At 42.0% G+C, this 23,032-nt stretch overlaps 1 protein-coding gene and 1 pseudogene across 4 annotated transcripts in view; both read right to left on the reverse strand.

The window, feature by feature from the left end:
* Positions 1-23,032, reverse strand: part of FGD4 (FYVE, RhoGEF and PH domain containing 4) — a 224,276-nt gene that overhangs the window by 74,800 nt on the left and 126,444 nt on the right. The gene's annotated exons all lie outside the window — the stretch shown is intronic.
* Positions 1-23,032, reverse strand: part of LOC109730884 (RWD domain-containing protein 4 pseudogene) — a 24,895-nt pseudogene continuing 1,863 nt past the window's right edge.

Below are 23,032 nucleotides of genomic sequence, written 5' to 3' on the forward strand. Positions count from 1 at the left end.
TCTTCCCCCACGGTGCTGTGTGGGACAGGCTGGAGGCCGCAGTGGGTGCGTGCTGTCTGGTCCCTGCGCAGATGCCAATGCCTACGCTCTATGCTCGCCTGCCTGCCTCCTGTCATCCGGCCACGCTGCTCGCGTGACCCTGATTGGGTCATTTTTGAATCCCACAGTTGTTGATTGGATGTTAAAGCTTGTTGTTGATTGGACGCTTTTTGAGCCCTACCAAGGCTATAAAAGCAGGAGGAGAACAAGGAAGGGGGGTCAGAAGATGAGAAGACGTGAAGAGAGCTGTAACACTAGGTGTGCTGAGCCTGCCAGAGGAATAAAGGCTGTTCTCCCACTCTTCATGTGCCTCAGTTCTTTCCCCCGTCAAGAGCTGTAACATTAGCTGTACATGTTGCCACAACATTTTCACACTTGAAAAGACACTCCAGAAAGAAATAAGACTTGAGATGTGGTTTTCTGTTGAACCATTTAGAAGACCTCAGTTATCCAACAACTTAAAAACACACAGTAGCACATAAATAGGAATTTATTAAAATCAGTTTCAACAATATAAAAATTCAATATGAAGGCATCTTTCACTCCCATACTGGTGTATGCATCAAAGAGAAAAGTAAATAAGAGCCAGCACTCCTTAATCAAATGCTTTCTAAAGTACTTGGCAGATTTTATATTTTCCTATTCCACATACCATTGAAAGCTCTCATGATCAAACATCTTGACCCAAATCAAGAGAAAAGTATAAATAGATACCAATTTATTAAAGGGAAGCAGTTCACTCTTGAAAAATAAAAAGGAACTACAAAGAGTATCGTGTATAAAGTTCGAATACTGGTATTTAAATTTCTCTGAAGCAATTTAAGGTTCAGTAATTGAGCAAAAGAAGAGATGAAGACTTTACTTAAGATGAGAGGCCTGTTAAAATGGATCATGCTATGGAATAACTGTTCAGTCAATATTCTACTCCACTGGGATGACAGTTTGAAAAGGGCTTCATACTCATTTAGAAAATATCACATCCACTAAAATAAGATCATGTAAATTAACATTGATTATTTCCCCCCATATTTGTCCACTTTTAAAACCCAACAGGCTTCATAAAGTCTACTAAACAGTAACATCTTCACCTTTTATTAAGGCAAGTTTGTGAAAACAATTTAATACAACCAGATCTCTTCATGAACTTTCTGCTCACATTTTTAATGTAAGAAATATACAAAAAATTGTTTTGTAAAAAGCCACCTCAATACCATAAAATAGTAATGAAAGACTGTGAACCCAGTTTACTTTTAAAAGAATCTTCTTTCCTTGTCTCAACACTATCCATCATCTTTAGAGCCAGTTTTGCTTAAATGCTTTATTTACAACATCAACCCAGTTCCAACCTCGAGGAGGTTCCCCTTTGTGGTCTGTTTTATCTGCCAGCCTACGTTTCTGGGCTTTTTAAAGTTTTTTTTTTTTTTTTTTTTTTGTCTTTTTTCTTATTTGATGAGGCTGTATTAGGAGTTTCAACTGAGATCATACTGCTCATTGATGTTGCAGAATTAATGGGATGGTGATTCTCCACCAACTGCTCTTTATTGTCCTTGGCATATTCAAACAATGTAGAGGTCATAGCGGTTCCAAGATTAAACTTCTAAACTTCTACTGCCTCCTGCAACTTAGCTAATATTCTCTACTTTGCAGCTGATGGTCCTATATTGAAATGAAACTGGATACTTAATTCCCCGGAAACTTTCATCTCCTTCATAAACAGAACATAATGCTTCTATAGTTCCATCTCCTGGTCCTGGTTGGCACTCATCTCGCCGGTCGCAGGACACCTCCCAGGCGGATGGCGTTGGCGACAATGCAGAAGAAGCGAGGGCAGTGGCCCCCCGAGGCCGGTGCGTCCCCCATCTGCGCAGGTGACACCCACAGACTCAAGTCCCGGGCTCCACGGCCCTCGGCAGCGCCCATCCACCGGTGGTGGGCTGCAGGCCGAGAACCAGAGGCTGCGGGAGGTGGGGCGCCCGGGGGGTTTCAGGAGAGCCCGCCCGGTGGTCGACCTTGGAATTTTTAAAAAATTACTGGTCAGGTATTTGGTAGAATATATCTCAAATTGGGTTTCTCTGTTATTTTCTCATTATTGGACTGGGGTCATGGATTTGGGAGACTATCACACAGGCAACGCACCCATCTCACTTCATTGTATTGCTGCATGACAGCAACGTGATGTTAACCTGGGTCACTTGGTAAGGTGGTGTCTGCCAGGTTTCTTTACTGTAAAACATTCCAATTATTATAAGACATTTTGCAATAGCCTTTTCGTATTGTAACTCCAAAAACTCCATTTGTCCCATGGATTGCAGATCATATCTCCCAGGTGCTAGTTACAATGCCTAGATTAAGAAATCAACTGCTTTATAAATGAATTTTATAACAACAACAACAAAAAGAAATCAACTGCATTTAAAAAAAAATTATAACTTGGGGGGGAGAGGGGGAAAGAGCATTTATTGAAACCTTAAAATCTGTACCCCCATAATATGCCGAAATAAAATAAAAAAATAAAAAATTCTAGCTCTGCATAATAAATTTTCCTGAAATACAATAATCCAACCACAAGGGATCTTATTAAAAATCATTAATATGGGCCGGGCGCTGTGGCTCACGCCTGTAATCCTAGCACTCTGGGAGGCTGAGGCGGGCGGATTGCTCAAGGTCAGGAGTTTGAAACCAGCCTGAGCAAGAGTGAGACCCCGTCTCTACTATAAATAGAAAGAAATTAATTGGCCAACTAATATATATAGAAAAAAATTAGCCGGGCATGGTGGCACATGTCTGTAGTCCCAGCTACTCTGGAGGCTGAGGCAGCAGGATTGCTTGAGCCCAGGAGATTGAGGTTGCTGTGAGCTAGGCTGACGCCATGGCACTCACTCTAGCCTGGGCATCTCTTAAGGAAGAAAAGGAAATCAAGAAATACAAAGCTGTTCTTACCGCTGATGGCAAGAAATCATATTACCAAGCTCTTTAAATTTGAAATGCTGCTGGGTTAGTGTTTGGTTCTCTTTTCTCCCCACCTATACTCACACTTCCTTCATGATCTCTGCCAGTTTCATGCCTCCTACGCACCTAGATTCCTACACTTACCATCTCCACTGCAGACCTCTCACCCAATTTATACGTTCCACTGCCTACGCACACCTTAAGAGAGCTATATCACAACCAACAGACCTAAATCTGAACCCCTGGGTCTCTCTACTTCTCACCCAAAACCAAATGCCTTCAAGTTTTCTCCATCTCAGTTAATGGCAACTCCATCTATCCTTAGACTGACAACCTTGGAAGCCTCCAGAAGTTCTCTCTTTTTCTCTCATACTCCACATCCTATCCATCAGGAAATCTGTTGGCTTTACCTGCAAAACAGTACCAATTTCGACCATCTTATCACCACCGTCCAGTGCTATTAATAATATTCTGGCCCAAACTATCATAATCTATAACTGGATTACAGCAAGGCTCTCTACCTGGTCTTCCTGCTCCTTCCCTTGTCCCCAGGACAAAGGAGATCCTTTTAAAACACGAATCAGATCCTGTGTTTAAAATTCCCCAAGGGGACAGGGCATGGTGGCTCTTGCCTGTAAATCCCAGCACTTTGCAAAGCTAAGACAGGAGGATCGCTTGAAGCCATGAGTTCAAGGGCCAACCTGGGCAAGTAGTGAGACTCTGTCTCTACAAAATATTAAAAAACATTAGCCGAGCATGGTGGCCTATACCTATAGTCCCAGGTACTTATTAGGAGGCTGAGGTGGGAGGATGGCTCAAGCCTAGGAGTCTGAGATTACAGTGATCTATGATCACCATCACTGCACTCTAGCCTGGGTGACAGAGTAAGACCCTGTGTCTTAAAAATAGAAAATAAAATAAAATTCTCCAATGGCTCCACATTTTACTGAAAGTAAAATCTCAAGGCCTTACAACAGTGACTTGCAGGCTCTACATGATCCAGCCTTTGTCCCAGTACCACTCTGACCTTATCACCTACATTATCACCCCTTCTTCATTCTACTGCAGTCAGGCTGGCTCCCTGTTGTCACCAAACAGGCCAAGCAGCCTTAGGGCCTTTGGTCTAGCTGTTCTCTGCTTGAATGTTCTTCCCCCAGATTATTTCCTCCAAATATTGGCTCAGATTGCATCTTGTCAATACAGACCACAAAGACCACCCTATTTAGCATAACTGCTATTCCTACCATGCTTTGCAGCTTATTTTTTCCCATAGCATTTAGCATCTTCTACCAAAGTACATTATTTATTTTGTCTACTTTCTCTTTTCCCTGGTTAGAAAGTAACTCCAGAGAGACAGCAATCTTTGTTCTGACATATCCCAGAAACATCACCTGTCACATAGTAGATGCTCAGTACCTATTTGTTGAATAAATGAATTCTAAAGACATGTTTTCTAAATTCTGACTAGAAGGAAATATGTAGTTGAGAGCCCAATCTATACAAACTTTTAACTATTTCCACTTTTATCTAAAATCTAAAATATTCAAGGTTATTTCTACATAAATCCTAAATATTCAGGAGGAAAAAGTAAAAAGGTTTGTACTCAAAAGACTTTATTTATAACCTAGAAGCAGATTTCTAAACATCTGGAATTCTGTCTTGAGGAAAACAGCAGCAGCAAAAAACATTCAGCAACTGACTGAATGTTTCAGTTTATTATAACCTGTAACTTTATTTACAATTACTAGAATCACTAAATAAAACGCACTATAGGCTAATACTTTATACATATCACTCTGTGCTATCTAATGTTCAAGAATGTTATACTGTCAGATAAAGCAAACAGCTTGATGTCTTTAGAGTTCAAAAGCAATATGAACTCAAAATAAGCCTTGAAGGTAGGTAATTGCAGATATTCAATTATGTCTAAAGATCTCCCAGTTGAAAGAGCACAAATAAGTATAAAAGGCAACCTTTACTAATGTATCAATCTTAAGCACATACAAAATGATGTGGTAACTGAGGTAAAAATATCCAGCCTTTGAAAACAAAAATAATTTTTAAAAACTGAGCATTTTTAGAATAAAATATTTTATTTTCCCAAAAGCATATTTCATAATTACTTACTTGATTGATTTACTGATTGATTGCTATCCTGGAAGGGTGAAAAGGAATACTATTGTTTGTGGCCGCTGAAAAGTTACAATTCTGTTACATTATCTGAAACACATCAGGCTATGCTAGTCCTAATTCCAAATTTGAGCAGGCACTAGTAGCTGTTATGTGGCAGATGGCCTGTCACTACAATTTAACTGTGGGCACTGAGCATCTGCATCCCAGCTCCAACTCGCTAGGTGACCGTTTGGTGTTAAATGCCGTGCATCCCTGCACGGACGCGTTACAAGTGCACGCTCTGTGATGACTGCTGCATCAGGGCCGGTCAGTGTGCTCTGCTGTGCCTTAGCATGCTGTTTTCGTAGGTGCAGACCAAACTTATCACCGCATCAGGAAGGGAACTGAAGGGAGCTCTCTCACACCCCAAGCACGCACTGATGGAAGTTCCCTTTTTGGCTGTGTTCTACTAAGAACTTTGGTCAAGATTACAGAAAGTGCTGGCTATTTAAGGCACAGCAATTATTACTTTGTGTCTGCAGCTATGACCAAAGCGGAAGGTGGGAGTGGAGAAAAACCACAATCAATTACATATGTTTCTTTCTGCCTGCTTGCAAAAGGCAATGCTAGTTGACACCATCTTGAGCCAGAGGAGGTTCATAGGCTGCTGTGCTTTATCTGAAAATTGTTTCCAATTCATCTTAACACCCAATCTTGGTCCCCTCCTTTACTGGTAAGCATAACTGCATTAGAAGAGACTGGGCCATAAATATATTAAAACACCCTGTGTTACTGTAGCACTGGTGGTGTGGAAAGTTGTCCATCCATACAGTCAGATAAATTCTGAATTTGAAAACAGTCACTGTTTTCTGCCAGAGCCTAAGATTCCTAACAGTTTCGAGCTTTGATATTAATGAACAGACCATGAAGATTTTTAAGAATATCATTATGTAGCTGGGCCTGAAAATCAAGTCAGATTTTCCCCATATGATCCTCTGTATCAAAAGGCAACGCAGGTGCGACGTACATGTACACCTAGGCAGCTTCCCTTGGTCCCCAGAGGCAGGAGATTTAGCTATGTGAATGTCAATTGTACTACTGTAGATTATTAAGCACTAAATAGACTTTTACAGCAATTTGAACGGTCTTCAAGCCAGCCCTGTCATAAAACTATCATTTTCCTGGGGTCAAATTCTGCTAGGGATCAGCTGGGTGACTGACTGACTTTCTTCATACTTTGATTTCTTCATCTGTAAATGAGAATTCATAGGGTCCCTAACAGAACCCACCACAGAAGGCTGCTGTGAGGATTACACTAACGCAAGTACTAAGACAGTAGCTGGCACATAGCAAACCCTGTATAGCTATCTGCTATTACTACTGCTTCTATAACACTCACTACTGCATGATGTCAGGGTGGTGATTAGGGGACCAGACTCTTAGTCCCTGCTCCTCCAGCCTTTGGAGACCTCCACCTCCTTCAATACCTGTGTCATCTGCTTCTACTTGCCCCTACTACTGCCCGAGATGTGTTTTCCTACTCCCCGGCCCTCGCTCATGCTACTGCTCAGCACCTGCCGTTTGCTTCAGTGCCCAATCCCTCTGCTACTCTTTGGGATTACGAATAGACCATTATGAATAAATACTGTCAAAATCATGACTTTTCCACAAATTAATAATGAATCATTCACAAGTGTACAGACCTTGTACATCAAGCACGAATCTCTTATTCAATAAAAATGATATCAGCATTAAAGAAAAAATGATGTCTGATAATTGATATAGAGTAGAATTTACCGCAGATAATTCAAGCCCCCTGTGATTTAACCATTATTCTCCACATTATTGTCTTCACAGTATTGCATTATTTATTGTAAGCATGTGCTCTGGATCCCATAAACTTTTTTTCCTTTTTCCTCTGTTTGACATTTCTACATTTGGTACTATCACAATTGCTGGGTTTTGATAATAAATCATTTTCTGAAAAGTATGTTTAAGTGCCTATGACCACTTTTAAAAATGTCTTTTGCAGAAATTCAGATGGAACTGGAGACCATTATCCTAAGTGAAGCATCTCAGGAATGGAAAAACTAACACCACATGTTCTCTCTAATAGCTGGCAGCCAATCGATGGGCACACACAGGCACAAAGATGTAACGGTCATTGGAAATCAAAAAGGGAGTAGGGTAAAAACCTACCTGTCAGGTACAATGGATACTATTCAGGTGATGGGCACACTAAAAGCCCTGACTTGAGCATTATATAAGATATCCATGTAACAAAACATTTGTACCTCCTTAATATCTCGACATAAAACCTCAATATTTAATTTTAGTAGATCTCATCTTTTTGTCTCCAAAGTACAAACTGCAAACATAGAAAATATCCAGTAATCAACAGCAAAAAGTCATAAAACCTATCAAGCTGCTTCTCTGTTTCATTCTTTTTCTTTTTCCCTTTAATTAAATGTACTCAGTGATGACTCCCTAATTAAAAGTGCCAGGTACTCAGCTAATTACCGAGGAAAGAAAGACAAATAAGACATTATCCCTACCCACCCTCAAGTAATTCATGGTTAAGGGGGAAAGACACACGTCCAATTCCATAAGCATCTGGAATACCTGCCTCCCCCATCGATCCCATCCTCAGCTGACTGTGGTCAGGAGGCAAAGGCACCAGCCCGGGCACCAGGACGAGAAGAATCTGAGCTCAGAGGGTACAGAGCAGAGAAGAGGTGCTGAGGAGAAAAGAGAGGGGACTGGCTGCAGAAGGCAGGGACAGGAGAAGCAAAGGATGATGCTTATTTACATAGGCTCCCTGCTAGCAAGAAAAGGAAGCAGTGCCTTTCATTTTAAGAACGCTAAGAAGAATACAATTCATGTGCGATGATTTCACCAACCTGTGTTGACTGTCCAGGAGGCACAGTCTGCCCTGACAGTCATTAGGTTCCGCCATCCCTAAACACTCCTTGTGCCCTTATTTTTCAATTCACTGTTAAAGCTTTTAGATATATTCCCTTTAGTACTTTCTTTAAAAAAAAAAAAAAACATTTTATTTGCATTTTAAGTGGGGAAGAAGCCTATTTGCCTGATTCAGGGCCAAGTGTACAAAGGTTCTGACTCTTCATTATTTTTTGTTGGTTTTCGTCTAATTATGGCCTAAATCACTTGTCCTTCTTCCTCTAAAAGGGCTGATTTCCTTAATTCTGTTAATAGCAGCAACAAAAATAATCCAAATGACCATGATTGAAAGAGGGAAAAAAAGCACTTGATGAGAACCTAGAGAACTTTTTGGGGTGTGTGCTGCCAGTTCCTTCAGAACTCAAGAGAGTGAAGAACAGTTCTTTTAAGTGCCCAGGCGAAAAAGTCACAGCAATTTTGGTAGCACATGCCACATGTCCTGGGACTCTTCCCAAAGTCTGTTCTGTAAATTGCTACTCTTGCAAAAGGTTCCCTCGCCTCCCCCATCCCTGGCCATACCAGGATTCTCTATGAAATATTGGTGACCTGTCAAATTTTAAAGCTTTGTATTTCATACTCATAATACCAGTGGGCATATTAGAGGCTCAGAAAAGTTCTGCAGTAGAAAAACCCATTTAACTTTGAACCCAATGTTTGTCCAGGAAAACTTTCCACATGGAGCTAGTGTGTATTGGAACATGTTTTGGAAAAAGCTGCCCTAGGGACTCCTTCCCATGTTCCTGATGCTATGCCTTGGCTATTTCCCATTTCCATTACTGGCACCTGCTCCTGACTTCCCGATAATCATCTTGATCTTGACTGCCTTCGTGACCCCGACTTTGAAATGATGAACCGAAACTCCAACCTGCTCGTAGCCTTAGGACCTGACCCCACATGCTCTCAGCTTTGTGGCTACACAGTCCCACAATGCTCTGTCCACAAAGGCAGCACTAGGATGGGACCCAGGGTGTCTCAGTTCTGGGCATGGATTCTAATACTGGAGTAGCCCCCAGCCTAAACACCCTGACTGAATCACCTTCCGTAATTCTACCAGTCTTCTTTCTCTTCATTCTCCACCTCCCGCAGGCCTCTCACCTACAAATTGCCCCAACAGAACAGACCTGGAGGCACCCAACTTAGTAATCACAGGAAATCTGCACAAGGATATAAAAAAATCCGCATGACGCTTTGAGTACAAGATGTACAGTATTACAATAATCAACAATACACAGACCAGTAATATGTAAATGCAGAAAAATGCAGTTTTATTTCATTGAGACAAGTATCACAAGACCTCCATATAAAAGAAAAATCACTCGCCTTTAATTCTAAGTAAGGAACAGATGTACTGTGCCTTTGCTTTGTTACCTCCTGTGGGTTTCAACTCCAAGAACAGGAAAAACACTTCACACCAGGGCTTTTGATGCCAAGGTCACTCCTCTGCCCCCTCCAACCAATGGCCCTGTTGTCAGGTCAATCTGAGTTCTGCATTAGAAACGTGTTCATGATTTGGAGCTATAATTGTAGTAGCTGGGGGCTATGAGGACCCATCAGTACTTGTTCTATTTTGCCAAAGCCTACTTGCCATGTATAAGTACTACAGTGATTTTAAATCCAAAGGAACTGAAAATAAATACCATTTTGAGAAACAATATTCACAGAAATTACTAAAGATACCCGGGTGTATCACAAAACTGAGTTTTTTTGTTTTTTGGTTTTTTTTGAGACAGAGTCTCGCTTTGTTGCCCAGGCTAGAGTGAGTGCTGTGGTGTCAGCCTAGCTCACAGCAACCTCAAACTCCTGGGCTCAAGCAATCCTGCTGCCTCAGTCTCCCAAGTAGCTGGGACTACAGGCATGCGCCACCATGCCCGGCTAATTTTTTCTCTATATATATTAGTTGGCCAATTAATTTCTTTTTATTTATAGTAGAGACGGGGTCTCGCTCTTGCTCAGGCTGGTTTCGAACTCCTGACCTCGAGCAATCCGCCCGCCTCGGCCTCCTAGAGTGCACAAAACTGAGTTTAAGAAATTCTTCGAGATTTTTAAATGAAGTCTTAGGATCTGCTCTAATTTAAAGTAAGATAATAATGACCGTCCACAGAGCGAATTCAGATCCTTAATTCACTTTAAGAATGCTACCAAAAACCAGCAATTATGATCTGCTACAGACTTCAAGCATTTCCTCTCTATAGGAATATGTTTCAACTAATTCCCCTACTGGGAGGATCAGAAGCTATAGACAAAATGGTTAAGAGTTGTATGTACGCATTAATTCAACAAGCATTCATGTGCTACCTTGCAACAGAGGGTTCTGGAGCAGGAAAAGTGACAGGCGCCCAGTGGGATCAGTAAGATCCTCACTCTACTCTCAAAAGAATCAACTCTCCAGTAGGAATATCAAAACACCCCTTCTATCAGGGGTCTGTAATCTACCAGTCATATGCCCAATCTGGCCCACCACTTGTTTTTTTGTTTTTTTTTTTTTTTTTTTTTGAGACAGAGTCTCACTTTGTTGCCCAGGCTAGAGTGAGTGCCGTGGCGTCAGCCTAGCTCACAGCAACCTCAAACTCCTGGGCTCGAGTGATCCTTCTGCCTCAGCCTCCCGGGTAGCTGGGACTACAGGCATGCGCCACCATGCCCGGCTAATTTTTTATATATATATCAGTTGGCCAATTAATTTCTTTGTATTTATAGTAGAGACGGGGTCTCACTCTTGCTCAGGCTGGTTTTGAACTCCTGACCTTGAGCAATCCGCCCGCCTCGGCCTCCCAAGAGCTAGGATTACAGGCGTGAGCCACAGCGCCCGGCCCCACCACTTGTTTTTGTCAATAAAGTTTTATTAGAACACAGCCACATGCATCAATTTACATATTGTGTATGATTATTTCCACTACCCTGGTAGAGTTCAGGAGCTGCAGCGAAGACCTTGTGGCCTGCAAAGCCTAAAACGTTTACAATCCAGCCCTTTACTGAGAAAGTGCAAATAGCTTGACCTAAATAAGCAAAGCAATAAACTTTGAATTAGTGCTATAATTTTCGAGTCTTGGTTATATCTCCAGCTAGTGGTACAATCTTAAGTAAAAAACTCTAGGCTTTGGGGAACTTATTGACACATTACAGCAGTTGATCTAGTACATATTGGCTTAGAACCCATTTTGGGATGTATTTAGTAAATTGATACTATTATTTGGTATAATCTTTAGTTTCTTATTGTTCTAAACCCTACATGCCCAGCATGCTATTAATATTGTCAGTTGCCTAACTAATATTCTAAGCAAAAATTACCTTCTCCAGCTATCTGCTGCATGTGAACCAGTATACCAGAAGCGGTTAGCCACATCTAAAATCATTCTTCTTGATCAGTGGTTCTCAACCATAACTACAGTTAAAAATCACCTATGGAATTTGAACCATGAGAACTGCAATACGTGGGCTGTACCCCAAACCGCTTCAGTCAGAATCTCTGGGTGGAAGGACCCAGGCATCAGGGTAGTGTAAAGCTTTCTAAGTGACTCCAATGTGCAGGACAGGTTGAGAACCACCATTCTCCGAGTTATGAAAACAGGCTTGGATCAAATTAGTATTTGCAGTGGAGTCTGTATGAAATGAATACCATAATTTTGAGCTGTCAAGATAAAGTTCCACCAAAATTATAAAATGAGTACACCATGAAGACTTACCAATTTTAATCAAAATTATTTAGGCTCATAGCACCTTACACACCAAGTATGTTGCCCCCTTTTTCACACGTTGAGAGTAAGATGATCTGATTTTAGACTCCATTTGTGATATAATACATTTTTTATCTTTGTCTCTGGTTTCTGATAAAGAGCAGCTCCCCAAACCCTTGTAATTTCCTAAGTGATGGGCAATAGGAACATCTTTTGTTGTTAACGGAGAGCTCTTAAAACCCTTGGAATTTCCCGGGGATATCGGAGCCTCTTTTGTTCTAATGAGTGACCCTTGGTGCAAGCCTAGGTAGCTTGAGGATGGGGCTGGTTGCTAGAAAAACCAAGCCTAGGAGGACCAAGATGGCGGACGAGAAACACAGCCAGAAAGAGTGTCTGTGCAGAAAAGACAGATTCTAGCAGAAATTAGAAAAAAGAAGCAAGAAAGTGAGCATACAGCAGACGAGGGCCGGAAGGAGGGGTACCTGAGACCCTGGGAGACTCCACGGGAGGAGGCTGCGGAGGAAAACTGGAAGCTGAGATCATGGGAGCAGCCTGGAGACCAGCGGGAAGGGTAGGTGGATAAATCACCTTTCCCCTCCCCTGCATTTGGGACTGCTGGTGGGCTCCCCAGCAGGTGGAGAGACCTGCGGACACCAGCCAAGAGACAGCCGCCGCCAACTAGCGGTGAGCCTGTAGCGGACGCGGCACCAGACTCCCAAATCCCTCGGGGCACCTCCGTGTGCACAGACCCGAGCCGCGTGGCAGGCGCCATATTGCCTCCTCCTCCTCCTCCCCTCCGCTGACTCTACCCACGGCTGCCCAGAGAGACAATACAGCCACCAGCTGGAGGCACCTCCAGGGAACGGGACCTTCCCTTTTGGGACCCTACAGCTGACTAAGGGGAACTCAGACTGTGAGCTCCCTACCCGCCCGCCCTCCCAGGTGCTGCTGGCACGGTGTTCCCAGGAGAACAGTGCCGACTCAGAGGCTGAGAGACACAGACACAGCTTGGGCTCCCTGTGGATGAATTGGGACCGGAACTCCTCTCCCTGGTGGGGATACAGTTTGAACTCTGGGACCCAGAGGTCGGACCTGCAGACCAGATCCCCTGCACCGAGGGCTAGCATTGCCCGGGGCACAGAAGGGATATTTGTGAACAGCCTGCTGAGGTGTGTGTGCCTCCAGGGGTAGATCAGCGTCCTAGAGGGCAACCCTCCCCCCAAAGGGAGGCCTTGCGCCCAGCCCAGGTGGCATTCCTGCGCAGGGAACCTACCCCCCGGCATCACAATCCGGGAAGTCCTGGTGGCGTGTGGTCTGGCCTGCTGGCAGAGGCCCAGGAGTAGCTGCCGAGTTGGGGAGGGTGGAAAGAAGCGAGGCCCGCTCCAGACTGCAGGTCTCAGACAGCCCCACCCCCACAAGCAGACTTTCTGGCTGAGCAGGACCATTCCAGCCCTGCCCTGACAGCTTTTCCTGGAAGCAGAGAACAGAACTTTGACCCCTGCTAACGGCATTGGTGGTGCCTGAGGGCAGGCTTACCCAACCCAGCTCCGCCCAGAACAAGAGCTGATAACAGGACACAAAAACAACAGCATAGCCGGTTCCTCCAAGCAAGCACCACCTACTGACAGGGACGGCATCCTGCACAGCCTTTTCACGGCACCCACTGACTCATTATACAGAGAGTGGTCAAATCTCACTCACAGACACCACCTAACGGCTCAGAAACTAAACAAGGCGTGTGAATACCCAAACAAAAAACTAAAGGAAAGAAACAACAACTGATTGACATGGGAAGAAATCAGCGAAGGAACTCTGGAAATATGAAGAACCAAACGGAAAACACACCCCCAAAGAGGAGCACCAGCCCCCTAGAAACGGACACCAACCCAAATCAGGCAACCAAAATGACAGAAGAGGTATTTCGTATGTGGATCATAAGAACACTCACCAACGTGCAACAACAACTCAATAACCAACACAAAGAAACCATAAAAAGCCTCCAGGATCTAGAACAAAAGTTCACTAAAGAAATAGACACAATGAAGAAAAGTTTAATCGAACTCCTGGAAATGAAGAATCAATTCAAGGAACTACAAAATACAGTGGAAAGTCTCAAGAACAGGGTAGATCAAACAGAAGAAAGAATCTCAGAGATTGAAGATAACACCCTCCAACTAAATAAAACCATCACAGAGATACAGCAGAGAAACAAGAGAAAAGAACAAAGCCTACAAGAGATGTGGGATTATATGAAGAAACCTAATGTGAGGGTCATAGGGTTACCAGAAGGCGAAGAGGACAACACCCAAGGGTTGGACAAGCTATTTGAAGATATATAGAGGAAAATTTCCCAGGCCTTGCTCAAAATCTTGATATACAAGTTCAAGAAGCTCAGAGGACCCCTGGGAGATTCAATGCAAACAGGAAGACGTCACGACATGCAGTCATCAGACTGACCAAAATATCAACTAAAGAGGCCCTTCTAAGAGCTGTAAGACGAAAGAAGCAAGTGACATACAAGGGAAAGCCAATTCGAATAACACCAGACTTCTCCAATGAGACTTTATAAGCAAGGAGAGACTGGGGCCCCATTCTCACTCTTCTGAAACAAAACAATGCCCACCCTAGAATCTTATTCCCTGCAAAACTAAGCTTCATATATGAAGGAGAAATAAAGACATTCTCAGACAAGCAAAGTCTCAGAGAATTCACCAAGATAAGACCAGCCCTACAAGAAGTACTCAAAACAGTGTTACGCACGGAACACCATAATAAAAACTCACGAATATAAAAACAACCAAAACCAAAAGATTAAAGGCGAGATAATACAATGGCTCAAGAGAGAAATCAAAGCAACAACATCCAACCCAACAGAATGAACAGTAATCTACCTTACCTATAAGTTCTCTCAATAAATGTGAATGGCTTAAACTCTCCACTCAAGAGACATAGGCTGGCTGAATGGATAAGAAAATACAGGCCAAGTATATGCTGTCTTCAGGAAACACATCTAACCTGCGAGGATGCATATAGACTAAAAGTAAAAGGGTAGAGATCAGTATTCCAGGCAAGTGGAAGCCAAAAGAAGGCTGGCGTGGCAGTTCTAATTTCAGACGATTTAGTTTTTAAACCAACAAAAGTAGTAAAAGACAAAGAGGGTCATCATATAATGGTGAAGGGCACAGTCCAATAAGAAGAGATAACAATTTTAAATATATATGCACCCAACTTAGGTGCACCCAGTCTCATAAAGCAAACCTTACTGGATCTAAGCAAATGGATTAATAGCAACTCCATAATCATTGGAGATTTCAACACCCCACTGACGGCACAAGACAGATCCTCCAAACAGAAAATTAATAAAGAAATAATGGACTTAAACAAAACCTTGGAACAACCGGGTCTGACTGACATCTACAGGACATTCTACCCAAAATCCACTGAATATATGTTCTTCTCATCAGCTCACGGGACATTCTCTAAGATTGACCATATCCTAGGACTCAAAGTAAATCTCAAGAAATTTAAAAAAATGGAAATCATACCATGTACCTTCTCAGATCACAGTGGAATAAAAGTAGAAATCAACCCTAACAGAAACTCACATTTCTACACAAAAATGTGGAAATTAAACAACCTCCTACTAAATGATTACTTCATAAATGAAGAAATCAAGATGGAAATTAAAAAATTCTATACTCCTACACTGCTGGTGGGACTGCAAATTAGTTCAACCTCTGTGGAAAGCAATATGGAGATACCTTAAAGTGATACAAGTGAATCTACCATTTGATCCAGGAATCCCATTGCTGGGCATCTACCCAAAAGATCCAATGACACTCTACAAAAAAGATACCTGCACTCGAACGTTTATAGCAGCACAATTCATAATTGCAAGGCTGTGGAAACAGCCCAAGTGCCCATCAATCCAAGAATGGATTAATAAAATGTGGCATATGTATACCATGGAGTACTATTCAGCTCTAAGAAACAATGGTGATATAGCACATCTTATATTTTCCTGGTTAGAGCTGGAACCCATACTATTAAGTGAAGTTTCCCAAGAATGGAAAGACAAGCACCACATATACTCACCAGCAAATTGGTATTAACTGAACAGCACCTAAGTGGTCACATAGGTACTGCAGTAATAGGGTATTGGGCAGGTGGGGGGGGCGGGTATATACATATATAATGAGTGAGATGTGCACCATCTGGGGGATGGTCATGCTGGAGACTCAGACTTGTGGGAGGAGGGGGGAAATGGACATTTATTGAAACCTTAAAATCTGTACCCCCATAATATGCCGAAATAAAAAAAAAAAAGGAAAAAGAAAAAGAAAAGAAAAGAAAAACCAAGCCTAGAGCCTTCAGTCCTACTGCCCGCAAACTCTGGAGATGGAGAAGGGCTGGAGATTAATCATCAATCACACCCTTATGATGGTGAAACCTCTAAACGACAAGGATCAGGGCACTTCCAAGCTGGTGAACACAAACTCATGCCAGCAGGTAGCACACACTAGCTCCATGGGGCAGAAGTGCTCATGATCTTTAACATTGTCCTTGTCAAAATTTAGGAAACGTTGAGCCGTTTTATTTTCTTCTCCTCTCTGGACCATGGGGCAGAAGTGCCCAGGACCTTTTGGACCTCACCTCATATATCTCCCCATCAGGCTATTCATCTGTGTCCCTTATAAAATCCTTTATGATAAGCTTGTAAATATAAGTAAAATGCTTTTCTCAGTTCTGTGAGCCATTTTAGCAAAGTATCAAATAACCCAAGGAGAGGGTCATGGGAACCCTCAATTTACAGCCAGTCAGTCAGAATTATGGGATGCCCAGGACTTTTGACAACTGGCATCTGAAGTAGGGGCAGTCTTGTGGGACTGATTTGTTTGATTTGTGGGATCTGATGCTCACTCCAGGTAGTTGATGTCGGAATTGAAATAAATTGTAGGATATCCAGTTGGTGCCCAGAGTTAGAGAACTGGTTGTTGGTTTGAGGAAAACACCCACATATTTGGTGTAAGAACTGTTCTGTGGGTAGAAGGAGATCATACCATCACTGAAAAGAAACCGTAAACATCTCCTGGTTTATATGAAAAGCCACCAATTAGGAGCCTTGAGAATTCAAAAGAAGGAGATTATGGCCAATGGCGAGCATGGAAACCTCTGCTATGGAAGGAGAAACTTCTGAAACGATGAAATTAACATTTTTTATTGACTTCATCAAGTGTAGAAGAAATAAAAACAGATGTAGGAAAAGAACTTGAAGGGCAAAAGTAAGTTTTTCTTTCTAAGAGCTGTAGCCAACTCATTTATTCGAGATGTCTGGTTTATAAATTGACCAGAATCTTGGCTTTTCCCCTTCCCTCTGCCCACTGCCAAACTATTTTCCATTTATTCACAACAAATTTATCTACAGGTCCAAAGAGGAGAAGAAAATCAAACTGCTCAACGTTTCCTAAGTTTTGACAAGGACAATGTTAAAACCAAATAAAATTGTTTTTAATTATCTCAATCACAAATCACAAAAAAGGAACAAATGTTTCTCTTCACAAAAGGGAAAACACCATCTTTTCATAGGCAAATCCTCCCTGGCTCTGTTGATTTTCATTAATGTCATACTTGCTTTTCTGGTTTATTTTTCTGAACCCAATTGCTCTAAACCTGACTTCCAGCACCTAAAACACCACAGTCTAACACTATTTCTGTAAACTAATTTCTGCAAGCTTCGTCTGCTTAAAATTACCTCAGCCCACAGTCCTCCAACATAGTTTTGCTGCTACTGACGCTGGTGGTTCCTTTGTTGAACCTATAGTTTGCTTCATGACAATGATGGGTACAATGAACTCCACTAAGCAGGAAACACTCCTTGAGACCAGCTAGTTCTACTTAAAGTGCATCAATACTATCACGTGTAGTTCCAAGGTCAGGAACAGCCAGACCTGCTGTGCAATGCAAGGCTATGTTTATATGGGAAGTACATTTTTTCCCTAGGAGAAAACAGGGTGGATTAGTAAAACTAAAGGTTTAAAGGTCAAAATTTTAACATTTATTTTACGACCGTGGGAAAGTTCCTTAACTTCCTCATAAATTAGAGGCATATTCTGATGACTGCTCTAGTGACACTGCTTAGGCATAGGTCACAGGTAGGTAGATGCAGACCCCAAAATTATATTTGACCGTTGGCAAATTTTACAAACACATCTCATAAATTAGATGGCTCGCTAAAAAAAGGCTGGGTGGCACCCTCTGCTCTATCGGCAGCAGTTTTTATTTTGATACTTTCTCTTTTAACAAAACATTAATATAAACCCCATTTTACTAAATATTTAACATCTTACAAAGTTAGGTATTTGCTTTCTTTACTCCCTGCTGTGGAATCAGACCAGTAGACCTCACATATTTTTCTAGACCAGGAGCACAATAGCATTGTGTGTTAAGCTTCTAACAGTGATGGGGATTGTTTCAGTAATGCAAAACTTAAGAGCAAATACTGCATCTAGCTTATCCATTATTTCCTATATTTTTTCTGGCTGACAGAAGGAGGAAGTCAGGAAGAAAAAAAAAAAAATGAGCCAGTTCAAAGATAACCACTTTTCCAATTCTGAATTTTAAAATGACATTACTTAAGTCATGTTTGGCTATGTCTAACCGATTTTTTGCAAAATAAAAAGTCTGTTATTCATTTAATAATGAAATCTTATTACTCCCTTGCTTAAAATGCTTTAATGGAACAGGAAGGCCCGGTAGGGGATAAAAAACACTCTCTAGTTTGCATAAAGGACCCTTGCTCTTCATCCTCAGACTTTAGTATTACAGGTTTAATATCCATGTGCTCAGAACTGCGCACCCCTAATGTTCCGGCCACAGTCCCATCTTGTCCATTCCTGGAATGCATTATCCTCTGTTCATGCGTTCCCTTAGCCTGATAGTCTTTCTTTAAACACCCTCATCGATATCTGGTTCCAATGTCACCTTCTGTGAGAAAATTTCCTTGAATCAATGCAAAAGTCTTTACTCGTTTTCAATTCTCCAAACACCTATTCTGCACCTCTATTATGACAATTGTCACATTCACTGCTTTTAGATGTCCATGGGGGTGGCAAAATTAAACTTCCTTGAAGGCAGTGGTATTAAAAATATTTTAGGATTGAGTCTAGTGAATACAGTTTATTTCCTGTCCCTAAGCATATCTTGTTACCACTCGGTATCTAAATACTTAGTTAATTTTAGACTGAAGAGGTACTGAAAATATCTTCTTTGCTAGGTATTTTTATCAATGTATTGCGATTCTAAATTAGCAACTCTGATGGAAATAAATCAAGAAAAATGTATTGGGCAATATTAAGAGAAGAACATGATATTCCATATAAATTGGTAATTTCACCAGTTTAATGGTCACTGGGGGCTTACATTTACAAAATAACATAAATAATCATTTTCAAGCTTTAGAAATTTCTTTTTTTGCTACAGTCAAAATAGATTTCATATTTCTAATAAGTCACATGATCTATTATCATTAAGATCAAGTATATTATCATATAGCAAATAACATTGCATAAATTAACTGTCATCTATAGATTTTTTTTTTTTTTTTTGAGACAGAGTCTCGCTTGTTGCCCAGGCTAGAGTGAGTGCCGTGGCATCAGCCTAGCTCACAGCAACCTCAAACTCCTGGGCTCAAGCAATCCTGCTGCCTCAGCCTCCCGAGTAGCTGGGACTACAGGCATGCGCCACCATGCCCGGCTAATTTTATATATATATTAGTTGGCCAATTAATTTCTTTCTATTTATAGTAGAGACGAGGTCTCGCTCTTGCTCAGGCTGGTTTCGAACTCCTGACCTCGAGCAATCTGCCCGCCTCAGCCTCCCAGAGTGCTAGGATTACAGGCGTGAGCCACCGCGCCCGGCTTCATCTATAGATTTTCAAATAAAGGTTGACTTTCAATTATCCAGATAAATTTGGAAAGAAATAGCAGGAAGTATAAATATACAAATAATGCTCACATTTTAGTTTATTTCTTCACAAGAAGAAAGGTAGCTAGAGTACTTTTTATTTAATATTCATTCTTTTCTGTCTTCCTTCTACAACAGTATTTCTAAGAGTGAAATGACTTCAATATAGGAAGAGAAAAAATACACAAAAAACAAAAAGGTGGTAGTATATCCTTAGTTAAGTACATTTTTAATAGCAAAACATCTTGCCACAATTTTCCCCATATAGACAATACCAAATTTCTTGGTTTTACACCCCAAACCTTCTCCCCTATCTCTTTCCTGTCTTCCAACACAGCTTGTTAATTCATCATCCAAAACCATTTATGGGCCCCATCCACAAACTACAGTCTCACTAGCCCCTTCCCCACTTTCTGTCTCAGTTCTTTATATTTCTTTAGATCAATGTGGCCTCTGAGATGTCTAATAGAAGAAACTGATTTTTATATTATTTTTATTTTTGTAGGGATAGGGTTTCATTCTGTCACCTGGGCTAGAGTGCAGTGGTGAGATCACACCTCAATGCAACCTCCAACTCCTGGGCTCAAGTGATCCTACTACTTCAGCCTCCTGAGTAGCTAGACTACATGTACAAGCCACCAACACCCCGCTAATTATTTTTTAAGGATGGGGGTGGGGGAGCATCCTCACTATGTTGCCCAGGCTGGTCTTTAATTCCTGGCCTCAAGCGATCATCCTGCCTCAGCCTCTGAGTTGCTGGGATTATAGGCCAGGCTGGAAAGAATTCATTATTCACATTCTCCTCAGCAGTGGAGACTAGAAGTTAGCCAGCCAGGGTATTTACTCTAAAAGAAAATTGGGGGGAAAGAAATGGAGAATATTACACATATTTATAATTTATATTCCTGCTCATTTCAGCTTAATGAATATATACAAAAAATAATAAATGGGGAAAAACTTCCCAACAGAAAGGGGCATATGAATATTAGAAATGTATCCATTCAACAAATATTAACAAAGCACCCAGTATATATCAGTTACCTTTCGAGACCCTAGAGCAGGCGTCCTCAAACCACGGCCTGCAGGCCACATGCGGCCCACCGAGGACATTTATCCAGCCCGTGTTTTTGCAGCTGCTGCCTGTCCTGCTTAGCAGCCCACTCGCCCTGGGGCCCACAGTGCGCTGCACTCTCCAACGGTCTGAGGGACAGTGAACTGGGCACCTGTTTAAAAAGTCTGAGGAGCTGGCGTGGTGGCTCATGCCTGTAATCCTAGCACTCTGGGAGGCGGAGGCGGGTGGATTGCTCGAGGTCAGGAGATCGAAACCAGCCTGAGCAAGAGCGAGACCCCGTCTCTACTATAAATAGAAAGAAATTAATTGCCAACTAATATATATACAAAAAAATTAGCTGGGCATGGTGGCGCATGCCTGTAGTCCCAGCTACTCGGAGGGCTGAGGCAGCAGGATTGCTTGAGCTAAGGAGTTTGAGGTTTCTGTGAGCTAGGCTGACGCCACGGCACTCACTGTAGCCTGGGCAACAAAGTGAGACTCTGCCTCGAAATAAATAAATAAATAAATTAATTAATTAATTAATTAAAAAGTTTGAGGACCCCTGCCCTAGAGATACAGCAGTGACCACCACAACAAAAAAAGCACTTATATAACACGCTAAATGGTAATAAGTGCTGTGAGGAAGGATGAGTGGGGTAAAAGAGAAAGCAAGCCATTGGCCCTAACTACCAAAATCTGTAAAACCAGAAGCATAGTTGGTATGTTCTAAAACGACGAAGACAATGTGAATGGACTAGGGGAGCATATTTGATGCTGAGGACAGAGAGTCAAGGGGGCAAGGACAGGGGCCGGGGCAGGGCCTTGCACATAACTGAAAGGACAGAGGCTTCTTCCTTTGAGAGGCATGGAGATTCACTGAAGGACTGTGAACAGATAAGTGACAATTGTCTCTCTTTTCTTTCAACCACTGAGATGTTAGAGAACAGATTCAGGAGGTGGGGGGGTAGGTAGGAGTCTCCTGGGATGAGCCAGAGAAAGTTGGGTGCAATCTGAAGCAGGATAACAGCAGTGGAGACAACAGGGCGTGGTCAGTTTGGCAGACCTTGAAGCAAGATTTGTGGACAGACTGAATGTAAGTGGAAAAAGATTCAAGACTAATGTTTCTGGCCTGAGCATAAGAAATAATAGCTGCTGCATTGGTGGTTAAGTGGGCATAGCTGCCTCCCAGGAAATGCTGCTATATAATGCCATGGAGGAGATGGACCACAGTGTAAAGTGTTTTTTTGTTTTGTTTTCATTTAAAAATTTTTTAAAATCTTGTCTGTATTTAATCTCGAAGAGGGAAAAAGATTCATTTTTCTCAGGCTGGGTTTTAATTACCACCATGCAGAACGACCAACTTCCATGATTAACACTATTTTTCTTCTTATAGGTGTTTTCCTACTGCCTGCTTCAACATATAACCAACCACAACTAAAAACCCTGGGTCAAATAGCAGGGGAACAAACGTAGAATGACCTGATACAGACAGAGCTTAATCGGTTCTATGGTGGGGGATAAATCAGAGAACAAACTTAAGCCAGAGCGAAGATGTTTAAAATCCACTTCAGCCAACACAAATTAGCTTCTTATTTTATAAAGAAGAAAGGGCACCTAGAGTAGAGATGGTTATCACAGGTGGATGAGGAAGGGGGCAAGGATGAATCAGTGTACAAACCACCTAAGAAAAGCCCTTTTTATTTTGGGGATAAATTAAGTCAACTTTCCCCTGGATTATTCCCAGAGCTTCCTCTCTCTTCCTAAAGTCTATTCTAGTATCTAAGAAGAGTTGGTTAAGTTTAAACCTCAATCCTAGATTGCAATTTAAATCACATAAAGGTTTGGATGTGTGTATGTGTGTGTGTATTTTTTCCCCCAGAATATTATGGGATTACAAACGCTTTGTTCACAAAAATTGCCTTTGCAATACCCGAGTCAAAGCTAAAAAGTGCACCCATCCCCCAGAAAGCATGCATCACACCCATTAAGTGTAAATTTAGGCCGGGTGCCAGCGTGGCTCACGCCTGTAATCCTAGCAGTCTGTGAGGTTGAGGTGGTCGGACTGCTCGAGGTTAGGAGTTCAAAACCAGCCTGAGCAAGAGCGAGACCCCATCTCTACTATAAATAGAAAGAAATTAATTGGCCAGCTAATATATATAGAAAAAATTAGCTGGGCATGGTGGTGCATGCCTGTAGTCCCAGTTACTTGGGAGGCTGAGGTAGAAGGATTGCTTTAGCCCAGGAGTTTAAGGTTGCTGTGAGCTAGGCTAATGCCAGGGCACTCACT

Source organism: Microcebus murinus, chromosome 10 (assembly GCF_040939455.1).
Source record: "Microcebus murinus isolate Inina chromosome 10, M.murinus_Inina_mat1.0, whole genome shotgun sequence".
In the NCBI taxonomy this organism is placed as follows: domain Eukaryota; kingdom Metazoa; phylum Chordata; class Mammalia; order Primates; family Cheirogaleidae; genus Microcebus; species Microcebus murinus.